The sequence below is a fragment of the Equus asinus genome, chromosome 11 (assembly GCF_041296235.1).
Source record: "Equus asinus isolate D_3611 breed Donkey chromosome 11, EquAss-T2T_v2, whole genome shotgun sequence".
Lineage (NCBI taxonomy): Eukaryota > Metazoa > Chordata > Mammalia > Perissodactyla > Equidae > Equus > Equus asinus.
The window spans coordinates 75,760,671-75,785,111 of NC_091800.1; positions in this window are offsets into that span (position 1 = coordinate 75,760,671).

Sequence of the window (24,441 nt, forward strand, 5' to 3'; positions counted from 1 at the left end):
TGAGGAAGAGTGCATTCTGGTTACTTCTTGAATATCTAGACATCATCCTATTATCTCACTAGGCAAACACCAGGAAACATATTTCCCAATATATGAGGGTAAAAAAGCAGCAAATATTTGCCAAAATAGAAGTTAATAATGTCAAATGCCACGCTTGCAAGTTGAGTGCGTGAGCGACTGTGTACGTTTGTGTGTGCACTTGCTATGCTTTTGAAGCAAGACCATTATGGCATAGAGAATAAATTATAGATCTTTTAGAATGTTAGCTCAGAAAAGGACCTTAGAGATTACCAAATTCATCCGCCTTCAATTTACAGTTGTGGAAACTGATGCCTGAAGAGACTTAGTGTTCAAGGTCTTTCAGTCAGTTCTACCCACTGCTGCACTGATATAAAATAGTAATTTTATGCTGAGAGGATGACTTCAGTGAACATATATCTTTAAATTTTCTGGATGGTGTCATTTTTAAATCTGCTTTGCTGTTGACTCTAAATCTATTGATGTGTTCTAGACACTCATATTTCTGGACTCAAACTGTATCTCTAATACCATATTTCACTCTCAGAAGTGGCACAAACATTCCTGGTGAGACTATTTGTTCCAACAGTTTTTGGTATGGAAAATATGCTCACCATAATCATGATTGAGTGTGCTTGTTTCCAGGCCAATGGAGAAAGAAGAATCGTAATTTTCTTTCTCAAGGTGTTTTTGCTATTATTATGGCACTTTTAATCTTGCTATCCTTGGCTTCCTCTTTCCTCCCTTTCTGCATTTGCACTTTTTCTCCTAGGGGGACTTTTCTGGTATCTATTAAAATGATGGCCAGAAACCGAGTAGGAACATCAGTGAGTTAGGTTGAGAAATACAGATATTAGAGTTACTACGGAGGGTATAGAGCTACACTGTGAGCGTGATTAATCCACATGTGTGCAAGGTATTAAATTCATCTAAAATGAGTGGCCCAGTTGGTACCCTGCATAGCTTTGAGTCCCTGCCTGGGTGATGGATGCAAGATTCAAATTTACTTTAGAATTCAATACTGTGTCAATTTTTTTCTTTTAACAAAATGAATTAAACACGAGAAGGCATATTCCTGGGGAAGAACCACAATTATAGCATCATATTCTTATAGCCGCTGCACATTTAACGTTGTACTAAGAACTGCTGGCTGACTTGTGTTAACTCCACCTTCTGTATAAACTGAGTCTCGGAGTAACTGTCAGGTACATCAAGAGCTACATGGTAGGATGTGGGGCCAACAGCAGGACAGTGGCACCTTGTCTTTGGCTTCCCTCCCTTGTCCTACTTCTTAGGAAAAATTTACCTTCCACAAAGATCAGCAGCAGCACGGGAGAAGCATGCTGCTGCAGGAAGTGGTCAAAACAGCTTCCCCCAGGATGAATGGGGCCACTGAGAGGATCCATCACTACTATATCGAACTCTTTCTTCATTAGAGTTGAGCCAGTGGCAGATTGTGCTCCTCCACTAACGTGGTCTCTGAGTTGGAGAATAGGTTTTCTACAAGAGTGAGAGATTTGTAATCAAGGAAACCATTTATCTTTCTTCCTCCCTAGAAGCTCTGTACCATTTAGTTACAGTACTGGTAGTTTATCTTGGGCAATTCTCATTCCTTCCTCATAGAACAGCTTAATCCAAGATCGTTTTCACAACTTCCAGGTTGTGGCAGGCTCTTGAGATTTTGCACAACGGGCTTAAGCTATATGTGAATGAAATTTCTTGGCTGATGTCCTATTAATGAAACCCAGCAGTATAAAGTTCCTAAACCACTAAAGCTAATCATCACATTTCTCTTGTTCCTACAAGACCAGTCAGCTAATCCTGCCAGCTGTGAATTAAGGAGACAAGGAGGATCATATATCTTATCACATTGAAGAGAAAATATAATGTCAACGGCAAGAGAGGAAATGGAAAGCAAGGCACTGAAGTGACCACTCTGTTGGGAAGGTGGGCTGTTTGGAGGAGAATGAAAGCTATGACCCCAGTGTTACCCTTCTGATCAGAAGCATTTTACTATGGGTTAGCACTGGGATGAATGAGGTCAAGGTCAATAAGTCAAGCCTTATGTGACCCAGTTTGCAGCTCTGACTTCATTTAGCTTTTCCTAAATGGTGCCGTCTGACCCAAAGGAGAGCCTGGGTAATGGACATGAATGGGCCTGTAATAATCTAGCTCTGGCATTAGAAAAGCAATCCAGAACAAATGTTTTCCTAAGAGCTGCTCTGACACAGCAAACTTATACAAAAGACAGCCCACATTTTGTTTTGGAATTAGTTGAACCTGTGTGATAGAGGAATGTTGTTGCCCTCAGTAGTCAATAGTCCTGGTTTTTATTCACAAATCTTTCCTTTTGGAATTGCGACACTAAATAAGCCACCTGCATTCTCAGAGCCTCCATCTTTTCCTCTGAAACATGGGAACAATTAAACAAGATAAGTGTATGAAAATCACTTAGTGCATTTTTTATTTTTTGTATGTAGAAACTCAAATACCTAGCTTACAGTGTTATTAGGAAGATTGAATGAACTGCTATGAAGTGTTTTATAAATTTAAATCCTTACGCAGATGTAAGCTATTAATATTATCTCCTCTTTGTATGTGTGTGCCCATGTGCAGGTGTGTGAACATACGTATGTATGAGAGAGGGAGACAGCATGTACAACTCTATGTATTTGTCTACTTAGTTTCTAGCTCCATGTGTGGGAGTGCTTAATGCAATGTGAAAAAGCAAGCAATGCCATATCTAATATTTTTAAATAATCAATTCCATTTAAGCCACAGAGTCACAGGAGAATTACATCAGCCTTCTGGAGGCTGCAATGTGGCTCTGGGTGAGATTGGATCTGCCACTCTCAACCTCCAAGCTAAGTGAATATGTGCGTGTGTTTTAATGGGTTTGCATGGCGGGTTGACCTTTCCAGTACATAGGTGAGATGACTCCAGTTCCTGGATCTGAAACCTTCTGAGGCACGCATGGCCTGGAGGGTAGAAGGTATTTTCTAATCAATAACACTTCAAGTCAGCAAAAACCTACATAAGCTCAATTTTGCAAAATCTTATAACACTTTTGTGACAAAGTCATTTATGAATGTTCTTTAGCATTTAAAAGGCTCTTTGTATACTCTGTCAGAATTCCAAGCAATGAATTTTGCTTGATTTTTTAAGGGGGAGAAAAGTCTTCCATTTAATTTTTAAAGGACTGCATGAATACATTTCATTCGGCTTTAGTTGGCAACATCTGTTGTTTATTTCAGAGTTGAAATCATGAAATGTTAGATCTACCAGGGGCCTCAGAGGCTTTTGAGCCCAGTGGTTTTTGAACTGGGCTTTGCAGAGCCCTTGACATCTATGGAGGTGCCTCTGGGGTCTCCAGAGGCAGACACAGAGGAGTTTACTGATTGGCAGGGCTCCAAAAACATCAACCCATTCAACCAAGGCAGCATCATTTAAAAATGATTCATGTATTGCAGCTCATGATATAATTTTGTTTTAAAATTTTTGTTTCATTTAGAAAGTTGGAAGCCACTAATCTACTCTAAATCCTTCATTCTACAATTAAGAATTCAAGGCTTCAAGAGAGGCAATTTTTGTTTACGATTACAAAGATAAGAGATAGGTAGAATCCAGGCCAAGTGATTCTTACTTCGGTCCTACTTCAACTAAGTGAGGAGTGTTGGGTGGGAGGAGAGCAAATGATGCCTGTCTTTCTTTTAAAGGAAGAGACAGTCCTGATGGATGGGTGCTCATGCATTCTGTATCAGTTCACTCATTTATTCATTCATCTAGCAAACTTTTGAGGTGCCATAGCATAACAGGGAACACGAAGAACACAATTCTGACTTTGAGGAAGCAGCAGTGTCAGAGACAAGCATAGGAACGATGACTTATATGCAGGACAAGGAAATGAAGCTTTAGTACTAAGTTTAAGGGTGTTTTCATCTTTGAGGCATTTTGCTACCGTGAAGCAAAGTTGTTCACTTTCCACATCTGCATCTTGCCAACCCTGAGGAGAGAATGGACCTTGACATATTAAAGGCCTGGAGCAAGGCTTGTGGGGCTAAAGAATAGTGAGGTAAGGAGGAAGTGGAGGCAGGGCCAGACCTCATGGTGCTTTGTAAGGCTCAGTGATGTGTTTAGATCGAATTTTAAAAACAACAGAAAGCAATTGAAGGCTCATGAGCAAGTGAATGATATAGTTTCTCTTTTAAAATAAGATCTGTCTAACTACTTGTATGGACAATAGATTATGGGGGTCAGTGGTGGAAACAGGGACCTGGTTGAGTGGATTTACCACAGCATAAGTGAGGCTCTGGCCTGGTGGAGTGCAGTGGTTGGATGTTGAGTGTAAGTTAGAGAAGGTGAACAGATTCAAGGCATAATCTGAAATAAAAGCAGTAAAACTTGAGAATGATTAGATATGAAAAGGGAGGAATCAAATATGGATTAGAGTTTTTGGTTTAAGCAATTGGGTGGTTGGTTCTACCTGGAGAATATAGCTAATACTAGGGGAAGAACAGTTTGGCTCATGATAAGTTTGAGATGCCTATCCAGCATCTAGAGGGAGACAACAGTTTAGGAAGTTGGATTTAAGTCTAGATTTAAGGGATAGAGATACACACTTTGGGATTACGTCGCTTTTAAAGCCATGGGTCTGGATAAAAAACATCTATGGCAAGAGAAGAATAGAGAGGGGCCCTAGGACCAATCCCTGAACTAGTAAACATGTAGAAGTCAATTCAAATAGGGGATGGCATCAACTGGGAAGGAGGAAAACCAGGAGCACGTGGTATCATGAAAACTGAAAGTCAGTGTCTGTCAACATATTGACGCTAAAGTATCTGGCACCTAGAAGGCATTCTAATAGCGGTATGACAATAGGTATGATAGTTCAAATAAGCGATAAGAAAGAACTACTGTTTTTGAGGAAATACTGAATAAGCCCATAGGTTGCCAACATATGGCACGCAGATCCTATCAAGCATTAGAAAATTCAATTTCCCCATTAGTAGAACTCAAATATACAGAGATTTAGCTTTGTATACTTTCTCTTCAGTCACAAGTATTTTAAACTTTAGTATGCATAAATTTAGAGGTGAGATTTGCTGATGGAAATAATTTGGAAACGAGGCAACTGGGTGCCGTATGATTCAGAAGAGAGTAAAGCAGGAAGTGGTGTAAAAGAGGGGATGTTGCAAGGCAACCTTGCATAACCAAAAGGATGCTGGGCCTTGAAATAAATCTGGGCCTTGAAACTATTGAGGGGAGGGAGAAACTGGCAGATGCATAAGAGCTACTGACGTGATTTGGGCTGAGACCTCTGCTCTGTGCTGATGTTCAGTGACATGAAGTTACAAGTATCAGTTCTGAGTAGTTTCAATAACAGTAACCTCTCCCTCTCCCCTTCACTTTTCTATCGCAAGCATTTAAGTGACTTTGTTCCTGGGTCTCTAATAGGATACAAGAAATAGGAGAAACATCTCTAGACATCTAAATTCAGAAAGGCATTGGGAATTTGGATAGAGTAGTGGAAAAAAAAATCTATGTCAGTGCAAGTCACCTGGAATAAAAGCAAAATGGACAGAAAAAATATCATTAGAGCTATCAGAGATAAAAATACTGAGAAATTTCTAGCAAACAAAGAGTATTGCCTAACAAGAAATTCTATTGTATTTGTTATTAATAATTTTTAGGAAACTCCAATTAATTGAATATGTGTGCTAGATACTATGTTTTGGACAGTGTGTATAGTAGTGACCAAAATCTAATGAACTCTCTGTCCTTGTGGATGTTGCTTCCAGTAGGGGAGACATTGATTAAATAAATTCACACGCAAATGTTATATAAAAATTACAATTTGTGGTAGTGCTGTAAAGGACCATAATAGAAAACTAAGAAGAGATAGTGGGGGAAAAATTTAGATGAGAGAGATCAGGGAAGAAGCGACATTTGAGTTAAGAACTGGAAACTTGGGCTTTTGTGCATGCTGTGTTTGTGCATCCTTGTAGGCACGCACATGGAGTGAGTGAGGAGAATAGTGGAAGGGATGAAATGTCTCCCTCCCGTGGCCTCTTGTGGCATCAACCTACCATTCTCTCTGCTCTGAAAGTGGCTCCACTGAAATCCTTCTGTTGGAGGTAAATAAATAGAGCTCCTGGTACATAGCAGTGTTCAATGAGGATGAGTGAGAGAGCAAATGAATGAATGAGTATTCTTCAAGAAACTGCCATTTGAATGTGCTCTATGGCCTGGAAGTGGAGTGAGCATCTGAGGTTGCACGCAGCCCTCTTTCAAAAACACATTAGCACCCAATAACACACCATCAACACAACTCCTCTTCCTAATTTATCAGATCGTCTAATTTTCACTTACAGAAAGTAGAGCAAAGAGGCCTGCTGCGCATTCCTTAGGGCCACCAGCACACCGTTACCTTGACCAACGAACAAATGTATTACCTGGTCTGGATAATATGCAATATCACCCCGGTTTGTTATTGCCTCCTGGTTAGTAACTTAAGTGCTTTTAGAGTTCCTTCGTGCCAATTTTTGCATATCTATAAAGTTAACATAAATGTTTTTTTCTAAATAACAAAGGGGAAAAGTAATGCAGATTCAGATGTAACTTGGGAATAATATGATTTCCTTATTTAACACACTAGCCTTTTCCAGCATTTTAAATAGAGGCAATTTTTCAATGAAAACATAATTTTCCAATATGTTTCTTCAGAGTAGGTTTAGACAAGTATTCCTGTGAGGTATACAAACTTCTATATTTTCATAGTCTTAAGAACTTTCTGGCCTCATTTTTTTCCCCCAGCAGGAATTACTTTCCTCTGAGTTTTCAGACATTGCTAAAATGTTTTATTTACTTTTTTTATAATGACTTTAGTGAGTGAGTCATACATCAAACTTAATCATTGGGCCTCAGAAAATGGACAAGAACTGAAAAACACATACGACGCGAATGATTTGACCTCACTAATTACGAGGAGGAAGCTTGGCGCAGGTGTCTTCCTGTAGTTAACGGCAATACTCCTGAGAACTGAGTGCACTGCAAGTTACAATGTGTTTCTACTCAAAAGACAGTTCACGTAAGTGAAAACACCCCATGCACAGCTCAGTACTTATGCTAAAATATTGTTGGATGTTTATAATCACCTACATGTTGAGATAGTGCATGTTGTGTTTGATGCTGGCCTAGGCAGTTTAATTGGCCTCCGTAGGATTTCAGCTAGCAGGGGAGGAGAAAAGCAAATTTGGGGCTCAGCGGCAGTGCTCATCTGGATGGAATGCTGAGTATTCTCTTCCCTAGGATCAAAGCAGCTCTGGTTTGGAAATTAAAACACACACACATGTATACACACACATACAAACACAAAAACATCTAATAAAAGAGGCATAATAATTGAAACCAGATGATCTCCTTTAATAGAAAACAAAAATCTGCAATTAGAAATATCAGTCTTTGCCCCATGTCAGCTATTTTCGTGGTACCAATAATTGGGAGAAAGTCTAAAGCCCCGGTGAGCTGGGACACTTCACCCAAGTGGCCAATAATGGTTATGGTTCTGCTCATTCCGTCAATGCCAAATTGTCAGTTTCCAGTGACCACGCCAGGGCAAAATCCAGCATCGGTTCTCAGTCCACATCTCACCCGCCCTATCAGCAGCATCTGGCATGGTTCATCACCTCCTCCTTTTAGGAACTTGCTCTTACAGGAACACGTGCATTCCCGGTATTCCTCCTCCATGACTGCCTCTGTCTCCTTTGCTGATGTTTCTCATCTTTTTACCTCTAAACTTGGGAGTGGCTCGGTATTCAGTTCTTGGGTCTCTCCTCACTACATAGACTCACTCTTTTGGCGAGCTCATTTACTTTCACAGATTTAAGTCATCCATATGGAGAAGGCTCCCTGAGATTTCTGTCCGGTCTGGGAATTCATAACTTAAATAACTAACTGCTCATTCACCATCTCCACTTATCTAATAGGGGCCTTAAACTTTGGTTCTAAACTAAGCTAAACTTTGGCCCTTCCTTCCTTCTCCACCCTATTCTATCTTTGCAGTTGCTCAGGCCAGAAACTACGTGTTATCTGTAGGCTTTCCACATGCCACATGTAAATTGCAGCCACTCTTATTAACTCTACCTTAGAAATATACCTACACTCTTATGACTTTTAAAAACTTTCCCTCTTTTGCCTGGTTTGTGCTACCCTCCTCTCTCGATAGGATTATTACAATAGGCTTCTGATTAGCCTCCCTCCTTCCACACTTACTTCCAAAAGTCTATCTTGAACATACCACCAGAGTAATCTTTTTAAAAACATGTGTCCCACTGTGACAATCATCTGCATAAAACCCTCCAATGGCTTCCATATTTCTCCCCGTAAAAGCCGAGGTCTTTACAAACTCCTACAAAGCCAAAAAGAACCCTGTGGTTCACCTTTATTTCATAGCTTATAGCTTTCCCTGTTGCTCCCTTCTAGCAAAGCCATAGTGGCCTCTTTGCTCTCCTTAAATCAAGCAAGCCTACCACCATGTCATGGATTCTACATCTGCTTTTATATCAGTCTGGAGCAGCCAAAACCTTCAGGCCTTTCCTCAAAGTTATTTTCTCATTGTTCCCCTTCCTAACCACTCTATAAAATTGTAACATAGCAAATTCTCACAAAAACGAATAGCTCCATTGCTTCCTTCCCTGCTTTTCCCCACCATGGCAAGTATCACCAGTGTGAAGTCTTCATTTCTGTCTCCCCCACCACTAGAACTAGCTTCTGCTGTATCACTTACTAGCTAGAAGAGCACCTGACATATTTACAGGCTCAATAAATATATTTTGAATAACCCTGTTTGATGTGCTTAATATTAATTAATTTATTCATGCATTTGTCTTGTTATCTTGGAAAGAATCCTCCCTAAGCCTCAGTTTTCCTGTCAAAAAATGGGAATACCCTTGATATTTACATTACTTGTGATTAATTTGAGGATTAAATTTTAAAATGAATTAGAGCACTTAGCATGATCCAAGGTATATAATATCTTCAGTAGTCTCCATGATAATTATGATGGTGGTAGAAGATTATTTAGTCAATGTAATATAAACTCCTATCTGCAAGGAAATATCAGGCATGTATTCTACTCACAGGAGCTAATAGGGGAAATATATATATATATATATATATATATAAGAATTTCTAATGTAAAGTAGAAAGTAAGTGCTTTCGAGAGGTAGATGAAGTATTCGGAAATCTAGGTGAGAGAGTCAGAGTTTTCCTGGGACTTTGGAGTCAATAGACTATAGTAGTTAAAATCATGGTTCTGCCTTGCCTTAGCTCATGGAACTTGGGTGAATTACTTGACTTTTCCAGTTTATAGAATAGGATGATGATGATGATGATGAAGATAATTCTTTCATAGGGTTGTTGAAAAGATTAGATGAGATAGGATATGCAAAGCGTTTACTACAGAGCTGACTTATTCCACAGTCCCAAACAGAATCTTAATGCAGCAAAAGAAATTTATATGTCTAGGGGAAATCCTGGGGGGACTATTTTTCTTAATTTTTCACATGATGTAAAGGGGTTGGTATATTAAAAAAAAGATGATGAATATGTAAGTAATTGTGGCAAAGAAAATCCAGAGTCAATTTTTTGAATTTTGGCTGAGCTTGATTTCTTGCAGCAATCTTACTGCTGTATGTCTTGCATCCAGCCTAGGGAGGCTGCCTTTTATGTCTATTTTTGATGAATGGGCTAATACCCTAGGTTGAAAAGAATAAAGTCAAGTTTGTCATTTATAAAATGGTTTGACTGTTAATATTCTTTAACCACTGAAAGGAAATTTCTAAGGACACAGACTTCAAAAATAGGTCAGAATTGTGTAGATTTGAGTAAGAAACAAAACTGAGTCCCTTAATCTGCTATAAATCTGTCACTATCCCATCAGCCACCGGAACAACACAAGTGCCTTCTCTAACTAGCCTATTAGACAATGTCCTCATCCTTGTGCAAAAAAATCACAGTTTTCAGGATCTGCATAATTTTTGCTGTCTTGTTGAATTCCATATACCAGGACCCACAAGCATGTTAATTTCTATTTTTTCCGTATTTCTACTTTTGGCTACACTGTGATTTGTTCTGGATTTCCAGATATTTAGTTTTCCTTCAAGGATTGTAAAATAGACACCTATTTTTTAAATATTTCCTTCTTGTATGAGAGGTGTTGTATTAGATGATTGTTTTAATTGCTAACATTTCTTTTATGCTATATTCCTATTGGTGACTGTATAAGTATTTTTTTAAATATATGGCATTATATTTGGACATAATTTCTGAACAAAATGCATCAAATATGTAAAATTGTTGATATTACTGACAAATTACCTACTTTATCAAAAGATATAAAATAGTGCTTATTTGGATAATGTTTCCTCTGTGTTTTAAAGTTTTAAATTGTTTAAAGTTAGTGTTTTAAAGTTACAACCTGGGGTCATAACCACTCTTGGTTGCTCCTTTCCTTAGCGGCACTCATCACAGTTTGGATTGTTTCCTATTCGTTTACTAGTTTAATGTCTCTGGAGCTTCATTAGAATGTAAGCCTCATGAGAGCAGGAACCCTGTTTGTCCTGTTCTCAGCTGTAATCTCAGCACCAAAAGGAATTTCTGACACATAAGAGGAGCTGAATAAATATTTATCCGGTGACTTGAAGATGGTTGAATTCAGTTTTAAAGACTAAAAGTCTATATATGCATCACTGGGTAACTTATAACCTTGGGGTACCGCTGTGATCGACGTCTCAGAAGGTGGATATTTTAAAGTTGAGTCACACAAGGCTTAGGTGAGCCAGGAGAAACTGGGATGAGATCAGTTCAAGTGGATGCCTGGCTAATATCAGCAGTGTTCCAGCAGATCAACATTCTGGGATGATGTCTGGGGAGGAGGCTGAACCTAGACAAGGTAAATTGCTGCTTCTGTTTCCCTGCCAAAGTTGTAGCAAGAGAATTAATTTGTGTTGACAGTTTGTTTAAGTTGTGTGTGTTTTACGTCTGTTATTATTTACTTTATAGTAAGAATAGTGAGTGGAGAAGTAGTGTTTGTGGCTCATTTTTAACCACCCAAATATCACTCCAATCTACCCAAACAAAATTTGGTCTTGAATCATGGAAAAGCATCCTGCAAATTTGGCATTTGTGGCCTAAAAATAGTCAATTGAAAAGAAGTAATAAAGCATTTCCAAAGTGAACTTCTGTTTATAAAGAAGGTCAAGAAAGAACAAGGAGAACAGATTTACAATAGAGTCAGCTTTCCAGAAGCTCACAAAGAAGAAAGAGATCATTAAGGGAGAAATGTGGCGCCTGTAGCCTGCAGTGAAGGACTATGCGAGGCTTCATATGTGTAACAACTGTGTGCTTATGTCTAGGGCCAGGGATCTCTCTGCCTTATCTTACTTGCCTCGGAACCTTGGAAGTGGCTGACCCTCTCACCTCAAATTCACCCACACTTACGGCTACGGCTCACTTTTCTCTTTCAGCTTGTGCACCTGTGTCCTGACTCTGCTGGAAAAAAAGAAAACACAAGCTGTGGAGTAGCAACCATGGCAAGAGGAAAGCCAGATGTTTATTTCAACTCTATGGACCAACTGTTACGAGGTCATTTTTCTTGCCTGGGGTTGATCTTCTTATCTGCTAAATGGTAATCCCAGTTACTCTCTGTACTCCAGACATTTTACGTGCATCATCTCCTTACTCTTCACAAGAACCCTGTGATGCCTTTTTGATGAGTTACCTTCACTTGGTTTGGATCCTGTGTCACCCAGGACTCCCTTTCTTATGCGTTCCAGTTAGGGTGGGCTATGAGTGATATTCTCTCTAGAGGTGGAAGCCTAGGGAGCCAGGGGCCATTTTGGAGGATGGATACCTTTTCGCAGTTATTCAATCAAAGGCCAATCTACTACTGCTGTGAAGGGATTTTGCAGACGTAACTAAAGTCCCTGATCAGGTGACTTCATGCTAATCAAAGGGGAGATTATCCTGGGTAGGCCTGAATTCAGTTGGAAGGACTTTAATCAGAGAGGGGTTAGGCCTTCTTCCTTGAGCTCAGAGATTCCAAACAGCTGCTGGGTCTGCAATTGCTCTCCTTTTCCACTGGGTCTTCCTTCTGGACGGCTGCCTGTGAGTGGACAACCAGTTTCAGCTCTTGCCTGTAGGGTTCCAGGCTGCTCATTCCCTCCTTGACTCCTGCCCTGGGGATGTCACACTTGCTGAGGCGGACCCCTAAGCAAGTGTGTAAATCAGTTCCTCTAATGAATCCCTTTATGTTGAACCCTGACCGCTACACCCCCCAAGATGGATAATATTTTCAACACTATTATGAATATAATGAAACTTGGAGAGTTAACTATGTTACTCTGTTTTACAGTTAAACTCTAGAGCCTGGAGCTTGAAACATTAGGCTATACTGCTTAGGGATCACAGTGGCTGCCAAACTGTCCAGAAAGGATCTTAAAAGGTCAAATAAGAAAACAAGCCAGATCCCCGAGGGCAGGCATTGTATTGATCTTGCTCGCCACTGTAGCCCTATTCTTTTTTTTTTTTAAAGATTTTATTTTTTTTCCTTTTTCTCCCCAAAGCCCCTGGTACATAGTTGTATATTCTTTGTTGTGGGTTCTTCTAGTTGTGGCGTGTAGGACACTGCCTCAGCGTGGTTTGATGAGCAGTGCCATGTCATTGCCCAGGATTCGAACCAACGAAACACTGGGCCGCCTGCAGCGGAGAGAGCCAACTTAACCACTCGCCATGGTACCAGCCCCTATAGCCCTATTCTTGAGAGCCTGGCACATGGTGGTATTTGTTGTTGAATGAATAAGTGAAAAGAGAGCAATTCAGAGTGCTAATCATGTGTGGTGCCATTATTACCATAACATTTCAATTTGCTTGAGATCTTCTAAGATCACACTTAGTCACAACACTTTTGCATGCTTGAGAGAACCCCTCGGTTTTTTTCTTTAGCTCAGAAATTTGGATGGAAAACCAAAGATTCACAACCTTGTTTCAGCTTGATCACTTGCTTTGTTTTCTTGGCCAATCTATTTAAGAACACTGACTCAAGTTCCAAGAGTATAAAATAACAAGCCCAATACCACTTTCTTTGTGTGTCACAGAATGTCATTTAGGATGACAGATAACATCTGAATGTCTGGGATGCTTATCACGGGTTTGAGAAGTCACGGTGGGCATGGCCCTGTATTTGGCACTGAGAGAGATCAAAAGAGGCCACGATCCCTGCACTTCAGGAATTTACAGTCAGGGTGAGACAGTACAGCAGGCTTGAAATGAGCAGAGCTAAGTGTATATTCCTTTTGTGTAAATATATGGGCGTGTTTTGTGTGCCTTTGGTGCAGTTGAGCGCTGAGAGATTAAAATGGTGAATCTTTTTCTATGAAGACAGGGATTTTGTTTTTTAAAGTTGCCTCTGTACCTCCAGCTTCCAGGATAATGCCTGGCATATTATAAGTGCTCCATAAATATTTGTTTAAAAGGATAAAGTTTTAGACTAGTTTTCATATGCAGAGAAGAACTCAGGTTTATCAGAGAAAAGGGCAGCAAGCCCTCCAGACAGAGAGAGTGACATGAAGAAAAGTACTAAATCTTCAGATGTCCTTGAACTCCGGCGCTAACATTTCTCTGTTGTGCGATATTGGATTTACCAGGCTGTGTGCAAAGTCATATTCTGATTCTGAAATATATCACTTCCTAAAGAAAGAGAATTCTAGCCTTGGGCTGTGACCGTTCAAGCTATTTTACTGAAGAGGTTTCCCTAAAGGGTAACAGGAATTTCTCATACACCTTGAAAAACAGATACAATGACTGGGTCTGACTTTAGGGATTCTTTTAGAGTCCTTTTTTTCCAGCTTGATTGTTTCTCACAAGGCCATAATTATGGGGGAAACTATCAAGCCCTTTCTAGGGAATTTAGGATCACCGGGGATTTGAAAAGAGCTCTAATGGCAGAGATAGGAGTGAGGCACCAGGAGGCCCTGGGTAGAGAATTTCTGTGGAAAGTTGTTTCATTGATTCCTTTCAAATGAAGCATTCCTCTGTGGTCTCTGGGTCCTGGCCCAGGCCCTGATTTCTGCAGGAGAGAGGGTAGGAGCCCCACAGTCTGAGGCAGTGCTGCTTGTTGGGGCAGAGCACTTTGGGATTTTTATTTTATTTTGCTTTGACAGCCAGATCCATCTTACAACCTGCCTGTTCTTTGTTTTCTTTCCCAGTTTTAGGGCATTAATTAAAGACTCACTCTCACCTTATTCACACAGGTTCTGTCTGAAAGTTCAGGGCTGTCAGCAGAAATGTGTCATCACGCAGCACCAGCGTGATCCTGGGAAAATACCAATAAGCACATTAAACAAAAGAGGAGTTAAGAGGCAATAAGACAAATTTCCCAGATATGGGCCATTTCACTGCAAATTCACTTTCATATCTTTCAGGTTACACTTGACTTGTGCATATAAAGCATGTGAAAACAAGAACTGAAATCTAATAATTCAGAGAGCAAGAATGAAATGTGACAACGTTTTCATGATTGAAAATGAAAAAGAAATCAATTGCTTGTTCTGTTGGGTTAAGAGAATAAATTGGGTTACCAAAACTTTAATTTAGCCAGGAAGGCACATCTTTTGTTAGGAAAAGAAATAACTTTGTTTATCAATTATCTATGAAGGATCAAAGAGTCGGATGCAGGGAAGGATGAATGCACTTAGAGTCTTGGCTTATAGGCTGAACAAGAAGCATTGGGTAGTTTCGAGCAAGCTATTTAACCTTTCTACGACTCAAATTATCCATACTTTGAAATGGCAAACCTATTATCATCATCAGAAGCATTTACTGAGTACCCAACTTTGCATGGCGCTAGGATGTGAAAAAGAAAGAAAAAAGATGAAGAATTTTCAGAATGTATACTAAAAGGGATACAAGTGTGACTAAAGTCAGTAGATTAAAGAAAGTCACACAGGCGTGCATTAACAAAAACATCATTTTATTTAGTTTTGTTCAAGTATTACATATATAGAAATGTATATATACGTTGTATTTGTATACATACATATACATGTTATATATGTTATATATATGAATATATCTTAATTATTTGGTAAAGATGTCAAGTGGCCAAAAAGGAAAGAAAACAACTAAGATTCACCAAGGGCCTTCTGCATGACAACTGCTGTAGGCACTTCGGGTTTGTTGCTTTATTAATCCCCACAATGACTCTATGAGGGAGTCTTTATTAGCTGTTCTCTATAGTCACGGAACTGAAGTGCAGAGAGATTACATAGCACAGCCAAACTCCATGTGGTAGAAGTTAGTTTCAAACCAGGTGTGGCTGATTCCACAGCCTGGACTCCTTTTATTACCCCACGTTCCGTCTTCTGGAAAAGGTGTTATTAACAACTGAAAAACAGGTGACTGGTAACTAAGGACATAGCTGGGAGGGAAGCTTGCAAATCCAACTCACAAACTGGTTGACCTGAAGGAGGAGGGCGAGTCCTAGCCGATGTCAAAAGTTTATCCTAGTTTGGCCACTTTTCATTTATGCCTTCAATGAGAACAGGAATGGCAAGCCTGTGCCTTCAATGGTAAGTTGCTGAAGGAAACTGAGGTCATCACTTGACAGAAATATTATTTTGTAAAGAAAGTGGTTTTTGGTGGGAGTGGGATTAAGTTTTCCAGCTTGCCTGTCCGCATTGATGAAAATCCCTTCATAAAAATGTGTTCTTCAGGCTTATGTCAGGCAACCCTGGAGACTTGTCTGATGCTGTAGTTATGAGCTGTCTCCATGAGGAGGAAACAAACACTTTTGAGGCGTTGGGGAAAGTTGGGTCTGGGTTGAGAACAGTGATAGGTGAGCTGTAAGCAGAATTGTCAGAACTCGCTTCCTGTAGGCCTGTTGTTCACCCAGCCCCTTTCTGCCAGCCACGCTTCACCTAGCCACATCAGATGTGGCCTCAGATAGAGGGAACACTGTTACACGTAGAAAACCTAATTTCAGTAAACTGGGGCTTAAACCCTGGTTCTACCACCACTGACTATGCGACTGGGAGCAAGTTACTTTGCAATTCTGAATCTTGATTTACTCAACTATATTTTCCAAAATGGAAATAACCTTAATGGGTTGTTGGAAGATTTAAATAAAATATCATATGTTAAGCACTTTGCATGATGCTGCCATGGTAAATATTCTGTAAAGGTTAGTTTCCCTTCCCTTTTTAGGTTCATCTAAATCTTTTTATCCAAGAAAGGTGAGTGATTTGGACATAGGCTATTTTGTATTTCTTTAATGCAAATATTTTAGAGCAATGTGTAAACAAAACAATTCAAGGTGAGCAGAAACCAGGGAAGTGAATATAATGATAAAAAATAGTAAGTTTTAGCAGTCAGTCATAGAGCAGGAAGGAGGAAAATGAAGGGAGACTTTTATTAGCACGTATAAGAGTGAACCCCAGCGTGAGACTCCAGAGCTAGGTCAACATGACGTGGAGAGTCTGGACTGCAGTCATGTAGGCATTGGGACACCATTGGTGGTCTGTCCCAGGACAGAGTCCCAAGAGTGGTAGGACAGAAACCAGATCACAACAAGGCAAAAAATGAACTGGAGAACAAAAAAGGGAACCATGACGGGAAAGAGAGGAACAGGGCGAGGTTCACATTCCCTCCCCCATATCCAAGGATGGAATTCCAGGAACGTGAATTGCGAACATCTTTATTTCCGCTAATCTCTAATTGCAATTTAGCATTTCTTTTAAAAATGCAATTTAGTTAACAGACTATAACATTAGCAGTAATCCTGACTTGCAGCTACTGTTAACTATTGTTTATGCTCTTCATGACTTAAAAATTACGGTAGTTAGTGGACTAGATTTGTTAAGCAGTACATTAATAAAGAAACACATATATTGCTTGATCAGTCATTTTTTATTATATTTTAATGATTGTACCCAACATAGTTGGATTCTTTGGTAATCCTAAGTATTTTATTTATTTACAAACATTATTGCAAGAGGGGATCCATAGGATTCGCCAGATTTCAGAGTCCATGGCACAAAAAACTCAAGGACTCTTGAGAAAGATACAGGATAAAAGAGGGGTAATTTTCAAAATGGTAGAGATTACAACCTATTATGGAACATGTTATAGACTATGAGAATTAAGTCCAGAAAGGGAAAATGAAAACTTGGAAATCCAGGTGAGAGGGTTTTTTTTCAAAAAGGACAAAGGAGGGCATTGCATGTATAAGCTGGCACTGCATAAAAAGGGATAGCTCTTCCTATGAGGCTGAAAGAAAGAGATACGTCTGATTATGGATGTAGATTCATTTCTTAGGGGTACAGGAGATTGAAGGAGTTCCTATTTGATGGCTTCAGATTTTCGTAATGTAGTAGAGGGGGTGTTTTCAATGGAAATGGAGGGGAGAATTAGGGTGAAGACTTAAAATGGTCAAAATTTAGAGTGTGCACTGAGAAGTCGGGGAGAGGGTGCTGCCCTGGGACACAAACTAGGCTTACTCAGTGCTGTTGGGTGATTGTCTTCGACAAGGCTCAGCTGTCACATGTCACATGGAACACAGTCCGTAGCTCATCATGACCCCTCCCTCACATGGTTAGTGCAACCCTCGGTCAGCCTCCCTGTCCACAGGTGACCTACTACTCCCTCTGCCTCCCTGCTCCCAGCTCTCCCACTATTGAATCTGGACTCAAAAGCAGCCCTGCTTCCTTCTCCAGTGCCCCTTCTAGGGCATTCATAAACCCCAATGCTGCAGAACCCTCGCCAACCCATGGGTGGAGCTATTTTTATTCAGACTCTCCTTTCTTTATTGACTGCTGTGTTCCCTAAGTAGCATAAAGGATGCATCACTTTCTACTTATCTGTAGAAATCCAAATGCTGGAAATGAAATCCCTTTCTTTGGTTAAGTTGTTGGGGGCTTTGTAGGGGGAGATATTCAGTGACAGAGCAAACAGAGCTGCACTGAAATACTACTTCCTCCATTCAGTTTTGGTTTCCCAGATCCTTCCCCAAGGGAGTTACATGGGGCCAATATTGCCGCAACTTGGCAGAGTCCTCAGGAGAGAAAGAGTGGTCAGAGGGAAGAGGACTCAGAGCTATCACTAATCTCATCCTTAGACTCTAGAGCAAATTGGAAAATTTGGTCCAAACAAGGATTCAGGGCTGCACTTGATTTTAGTTATTTGATCTTATCATCTCTGTAAAATTACCAACTTCTGAGCATCCATCTACTTTTGATTCATTTCCCTCTCCATTTTAGTGTCCTGCTTTTATCAGGCTCTCAATTCATATTTGTTTGATGGGTGGATGGATACAGCAAAGATTATATGACATGAATTGGTATGTGTCCACATTGCACACGTGAAAAATGGAAATTAAAACATCACCCAATTAATATGATCCATGGAGAAATTTGAGCTGAAAATCAGACTTGAATATGGATTTTTTTCCTTGTGGTCATTCAGTTTGCCTATATTGAAAAAAAACAATTATTAAATCTATGAATTCCTGGCCACTTTATGTGAAAATATATTATGACATGTCACTTATTCTCTCAATGGAAAACTGCAAATCAAAATGGCGTGCCCTAATTAGATTTAGAGGAAAAAAAAGAAAAACAGAGAAAAATGCCATATGTGGGTTTTGCTGTTAAGAATCTGTACTAGTACAGTAAAAAAAGAACAACAGATTTTAGAGAGCATGGGTATATACATTCCTTAAGCTTGGTTTCTAACCTCTGAGAATGATGACTCAGATCACGTAGAGAAGAGGAGCGAAGGTGCCATATGGCTCTTTCCCAGCCAGGACAGCTTGTGAGGCATGCAAGTCCCATGCAGTTTCTGGGGTTTCAAAATTCCAGAATGAATCACTGTCAGACTTCAAAGTGGTAGCTCTATTTTGTTGTGTAATTTATTTCTACTTTTGTTTTACACACTGTACCTACTTCTTAGGCATAAAACCAAGTGCTACAAATTCCTGAGGTGCTGAATTTCCTTTAAATTGCATAAGCCTGTCTTCCTCATCCAATATTATCTCTGAATCAATCCAAATCTTTGACTTTCTCCATTACTTTCCACTTCTGAAACTGTATCCAATTCATCACAAAGGTCTGTGGAGTAGATAAAAAAACAACAATTTAGGGCAGGCTAGAAGTAGTTCTTTCTTATCAGAGTTCTGTTTAAAAGGTTTACAGTTCGTTGTCCAGGGACAGATTCCAGGGAGGTAAGAGGAGCTGTCTCTTCTACCACCTCATGGATGGCCTGTGAACTGTCAAGTTAAGCAGAGCAAAGTCCTTGTCAAATTCTGTCTTCTCTCTTTGCCTGTTCTCATGTGCTCTTCTCAGAGGTAATTTAAAATCCTCCAAATTTGTAAGCCTCATTGTACAGAATAAATGTCACAGCACCTACTCACTGCCTCTCAGGAAGCATCACAGGCATTCAAGTTCTCACCGATTCAGCGGCCAAGCTGTCAGTCAATCCATGTAGTCAAGATTAACCCATGGAGCTGCTCCCGAGTGAAAGCAAAAACCCTGTGGGAAACAGATTTCCTTCCTAAAACGTATGCAGGGACATTTTAACACAAAGTTATGGTAATAAACATGAGAGAACCCCTTCCCCATGCTCCACCAGTTATGCCTTGACTTTCAATGATTGGTTCTTTCTTGGTGAGTTCTGAGTTTCCTTTAGAGAAGTAGTGTTCAATAGAACTTTATGCCACTTTGGAAATGTTCTCTATCTTCATTGTCCAGCGCAGTGGGTACTAGAAACATGTGGTGTTGAGCACTTGAAACACGACTGAAGAAATGAATTTTAAATTTGGTTTAACTTTATTTAGCTTAAATTTAAGTAGCCATATGTTTGGACAGTGTGATTCTAGAGTTTAGATGTCATTTAATTTCACAATTGTTTTAAATAGCTACAAGCAACAGGTAGACTCTATTGAAAATATTGACACAATATCTTGGTAATAATTCTTGTCCAAGCACTAATGCCTTTTATTTACAAGACTAAGGATTTCCAATTTAAGATAGTGGACTAAATGCTGGGTGGTTTACCTTCCCCCATGTGTTTTTTTCCCCTTCTTCTCCAAAACCCACTAGAAACATAATGTAAAATTAGCAATGTGAATAGACTTTTGATAGCAAAGACAGTGGGAGGGAGGGTGGTAATCAACTGATGGGGAATCTCAAACTTTCATGAATTCTGAAAACATATGGAAACACATTGATGAATGAAAGAGGGTTGAAGAATCTCTGGCCCAGAGTGGGATCATAGTGGAAGTTAAAGATAGTTTGCCCAGAACACTCCCGAAAAGAGAAGCTGTAGAATTGGGATCTACCAGGTATCAAGGATGGAAGTGAGTTGGATGCAAAACAAAGAGTTAATTCAAACTGTATCTAAGAAACAGTTTCCCTGGGTAAAACTCTCACCAATTTTCCTACCTCAGAACAAAGGCATTGGCAAAGCAGGGTTCACCCTTGGACAAAACCTAGAGAGCATTTATGTCCCAGTACCACCCGCCAAAATTGGATAAACTTCCTGAGAAGAACTAGGGTTGCTAGCGTGAGGTGGGCAGCCCAGAATAGATCCTTCATTAACTTTAAGGGGCCCCTGTATCATCTGCTCTCTGTCTACGCACTCACTCTGCAAGCCCACCCACATCAACAGAGCCCCCACTGGCTTCCATTCAAGGAGAAGCCCAACAAGGAAACACACAGAGATTCACAATAGAGGAAATGGAAATCAGCTATTACCAACCAGCTGAAGACTGCCAGCATGAAAAAGAAAAAGACAAATAAACAACACAACAAATTCAGGAAAAAGCCAGGGAAATTTAAATATGAGTCAATTTCTTTAATGTTATTGTTATTATCATGATTTTATAAAACCTCTAATCATTATCCTCAGATAAATCAAGGGAATGCCAAATCTAAAGAATAAATGCGGGGTGCTATAAAATATGAGCAATCAGGGACACAAAAGCTCTCCTGAAAATTAAAAATGATTCCTAAAATTAAAAATAATGTTAATAAATAGGAAGGTTAGTGGAAATAATTGAGTCAAATCCCAGAAAATACAACAAACAGCTCAAGACATAATATTAGAGAAAGATTAAAATATGAAGGGATAATATAAAAGGGCCAATGTGTGATAAATAAGCATCCCAGCAAGAAAGAATAGAAATAAACTATGAGAAGGAAATTAAACAGCAAAAAATAAAAATAAAGTATGATCCAAATCTCTAAATTAATATTACATATGGTGTTAGAAAAATGAAAGAAACAAAAAATATTGCTAGAATGGCAAAGTTCGTGTAGGCTGCAAAGAAAAATGTGGCATGGATTTAATACCTGCTGAATCATTAGCAAAAAGAGCCATTGACTTCTGGGCTGGGAGCACGCATTGTTGAGTGGCTTATGTGTCATGACATTTGACCCAGGGGGAAGGAAATGTGCTGAGCTCTGCCTACCATGGCTCCTCAGGGAGTAATATTTACTAGAAAGTGTAAATATTTTTTACTGATTTTTAACTTTAGTGTTTAACCTATAATCAAAGCTCACAAATTAGCCATAATTTCAAGCCAGAATATAAATATTATTAATCTTGATAATGTAAAAGTTTATGGTTAACTGAAGATGGGAGTGGGTAGCTGGGGAGATGGAGACAGAAGTTCTATCAATAATACCTCATTTACAGGCTAAGTAGTCAAGTGATAGTGGTCGCTGTTGGTGGAACAGTAAATAGCAGTGTAAGAAAGTTATTTGATTTTGTAAGTGGAGTTGCTAGAGATATAATATTATAATACTGCTTGCAAAAACTGGGGAGAGAGAAAAAATGATTGTGGGAAGTGTTATCAGTTAGCTAAATGCACCGCCTCCATGGTCTGGAGTCAGTAGATAATGCCTAAATAGAAATAGTGGTGTATTATTTACATTTATGAAGATAATACCAGAAAAAACACACATAAAAACCATTAAAAGGGATTAGTTCTCAGGAGTGGAGCCGAGCAAAAGGAACAGAATGAGGTAGCTTAAGAGAGTGTTACAGTTTGTTATAGGTTCTTCTGTTAGTTTCTTTAGCTATGTATGCATGTGAACGATTAAAATGAGAAAAAATACGGAGGCATTCAATTTTTAGAGAGAATCTGAAACTGTTGAATATATTTTAACAATCTGAGCAAATGGTGCGGCTCGACTGCTAAAAATACACAAACATCTTGGATAATCTAGTCAATTAAAATGACATGGATCATGATACTTGAGTATCAGAGGAGATGTGTCAATAAATGTAGTGGTAAATGAGCAAGAGCAAGAAGCTTGCATAAAGAAAAGCAATAAAGCTTAAACTTTTAATTCATGTATTATAGGCCAGACTAACGGTTTAATTTTTGTTCATGTCATTAAAGTTAAAGAATTTTACTAAAAATATTCCAAATTCTAATAAACTCAAATATACTGCCTTTTCAGTGAGTGTACAGGATCGTGTTTTTAAAATGTTTTAATGTAAAAATGACTTCTCACTTTGTCACACAAAAGCTTTGGCAAGAGATGAAGGATAGACATACATTTATTTTTAAATTTTATTTATTTATTTTTTTAAAGATTTTATTTCTTTCCTTTTTCTCCCCAAAGCCCCCTGGTACATAGTCATATATTCTTTGTTGTGGGTCCTTCTAGTTGTGGCATGTGGGACGCTGCCTCAGCGTGGTTTGATGAGCAGTGCCATGTCCGCGCCCAGGATTCGAACCAACGAAACACTGGGCCGCCTGCAGCGGAGCGCGCGAACTTAACCACTCGGCCACGGGGCCAGCCCCTAGATATACATCTAACAGCTATCAAATCAGACCCTGAGATGTCTTCATTCAGACATCTCACACAATATGTCTTAGGTATGTTGACCTAAGGAGCCAACAATGAGCTTCTGTCTTCAGCTCTTCTCCAGCTCTTTGCTTCTAGCTACTTGAGCTATTCTGTCTGGCTTTGCCTGCCATTCCTGTTGACTGTCCTGATCCTGGATCCTGGGAGCTTCCTTTTGTCTCCATGTGTCACAGCCATCCAGACTGATGAGCCTGCAATGCACACATTGACTACATGATTGCAGGAGGACTGTCCCTTTTCATATACAATTGTATAACAGTAGTAATATCTATAGACATTATTGAACACCTTTAAGGTGCTAATTGCTTTATTTATGTATAATAGCTATTGTCTATTTTTAATCTGATTAGCCTGATGAAGAAACGGAGTCTCTCAATGCTTAAGTGTCTTAGTCAAAGTCACATAATTTATCAGAGGCAGGGCTAATATAAATACAGGAATCCTGCCTCTAGGTCAGGTGTGTTCTCTAGTACATCACAGCTCCCTTTCTGGGTGTTTCCAAGGTTCTACGTGTATGGATAATTGCTCATTCCTATGTGTTGGCCATTATGCGTATGAGGGAGAAAGGGAAATTTGCAAATTTTATGTCTCTCAGTCACAAGGTCAGGATTGTTTTTGAAAATGGAACCATTTCATGTTATAAAGATCACACAATTCAGGCTTGTCCTTTTTTGTAGGCATGCAGTTTGGTGCACTGGAAACTCAGAGACACTTAGGCCTTTCCCTGTGGTTTTGAGGAAGCCTCTTAACATCTCTGAATCTCAGTGTCTTGACCTCTAAAACAGGAACAAAAGGCTTCTATGAGCGTCACCCTAACTCAGGGCTGTGATTAATGGACATTCCTTAAGAGTTTCCCTCCTCCTTGCCTACGCTCCACTCCACCTCTCCTCGTGAGTCTTCTAAAAGTTAAGTATCTTTTTCTCCCACACTTAATATGAGTTCCACCTTGAGCTATCCTGCTTTCAATTATTTCCCCCTCTTCTCTTGTCCAGTTTTCTGTGTAGTTAAAATCATTCTAGTTGCTTTCTTCCTTATTGTTTCTTCTACACTGTAGTACTTGGTGAGGCCTGAATTGAGCCTGTATAGCTCAAGAAAAATCTGGGAGGGCTCACCTCCTCCTCTCCTTCACCTCCCCTGTCTAAGACAGCTCTGTGTGTTCTCTCACACCCGGCAGCCCGCGGTGACATGAGTGAGTGCCTTTGTACACTTTGTACCATCTCTCTGCTTATCGCCTGGCAGCATCGGCTGTCCCATCGCTCTTCCTGTCTTTACTGTTCTAGTGAGCAGACACTTGCTAACCTTGACAGTGTCTCTTGGAGTATTAGCCGTCGAGAGAGCGTTCTTCAGCTTCTGCAAGCTGGCTCTGCCCAGAAATTAAACAAGCCCATATCCAAATCAACATCATAAGATTAAACCAGAAAATGTTGAGCAGTGGATTCCTTTTAACAGTGTACAGTGGGTGCTATCTTTTGGGAAGCCAGTAGCTTTTTCCATG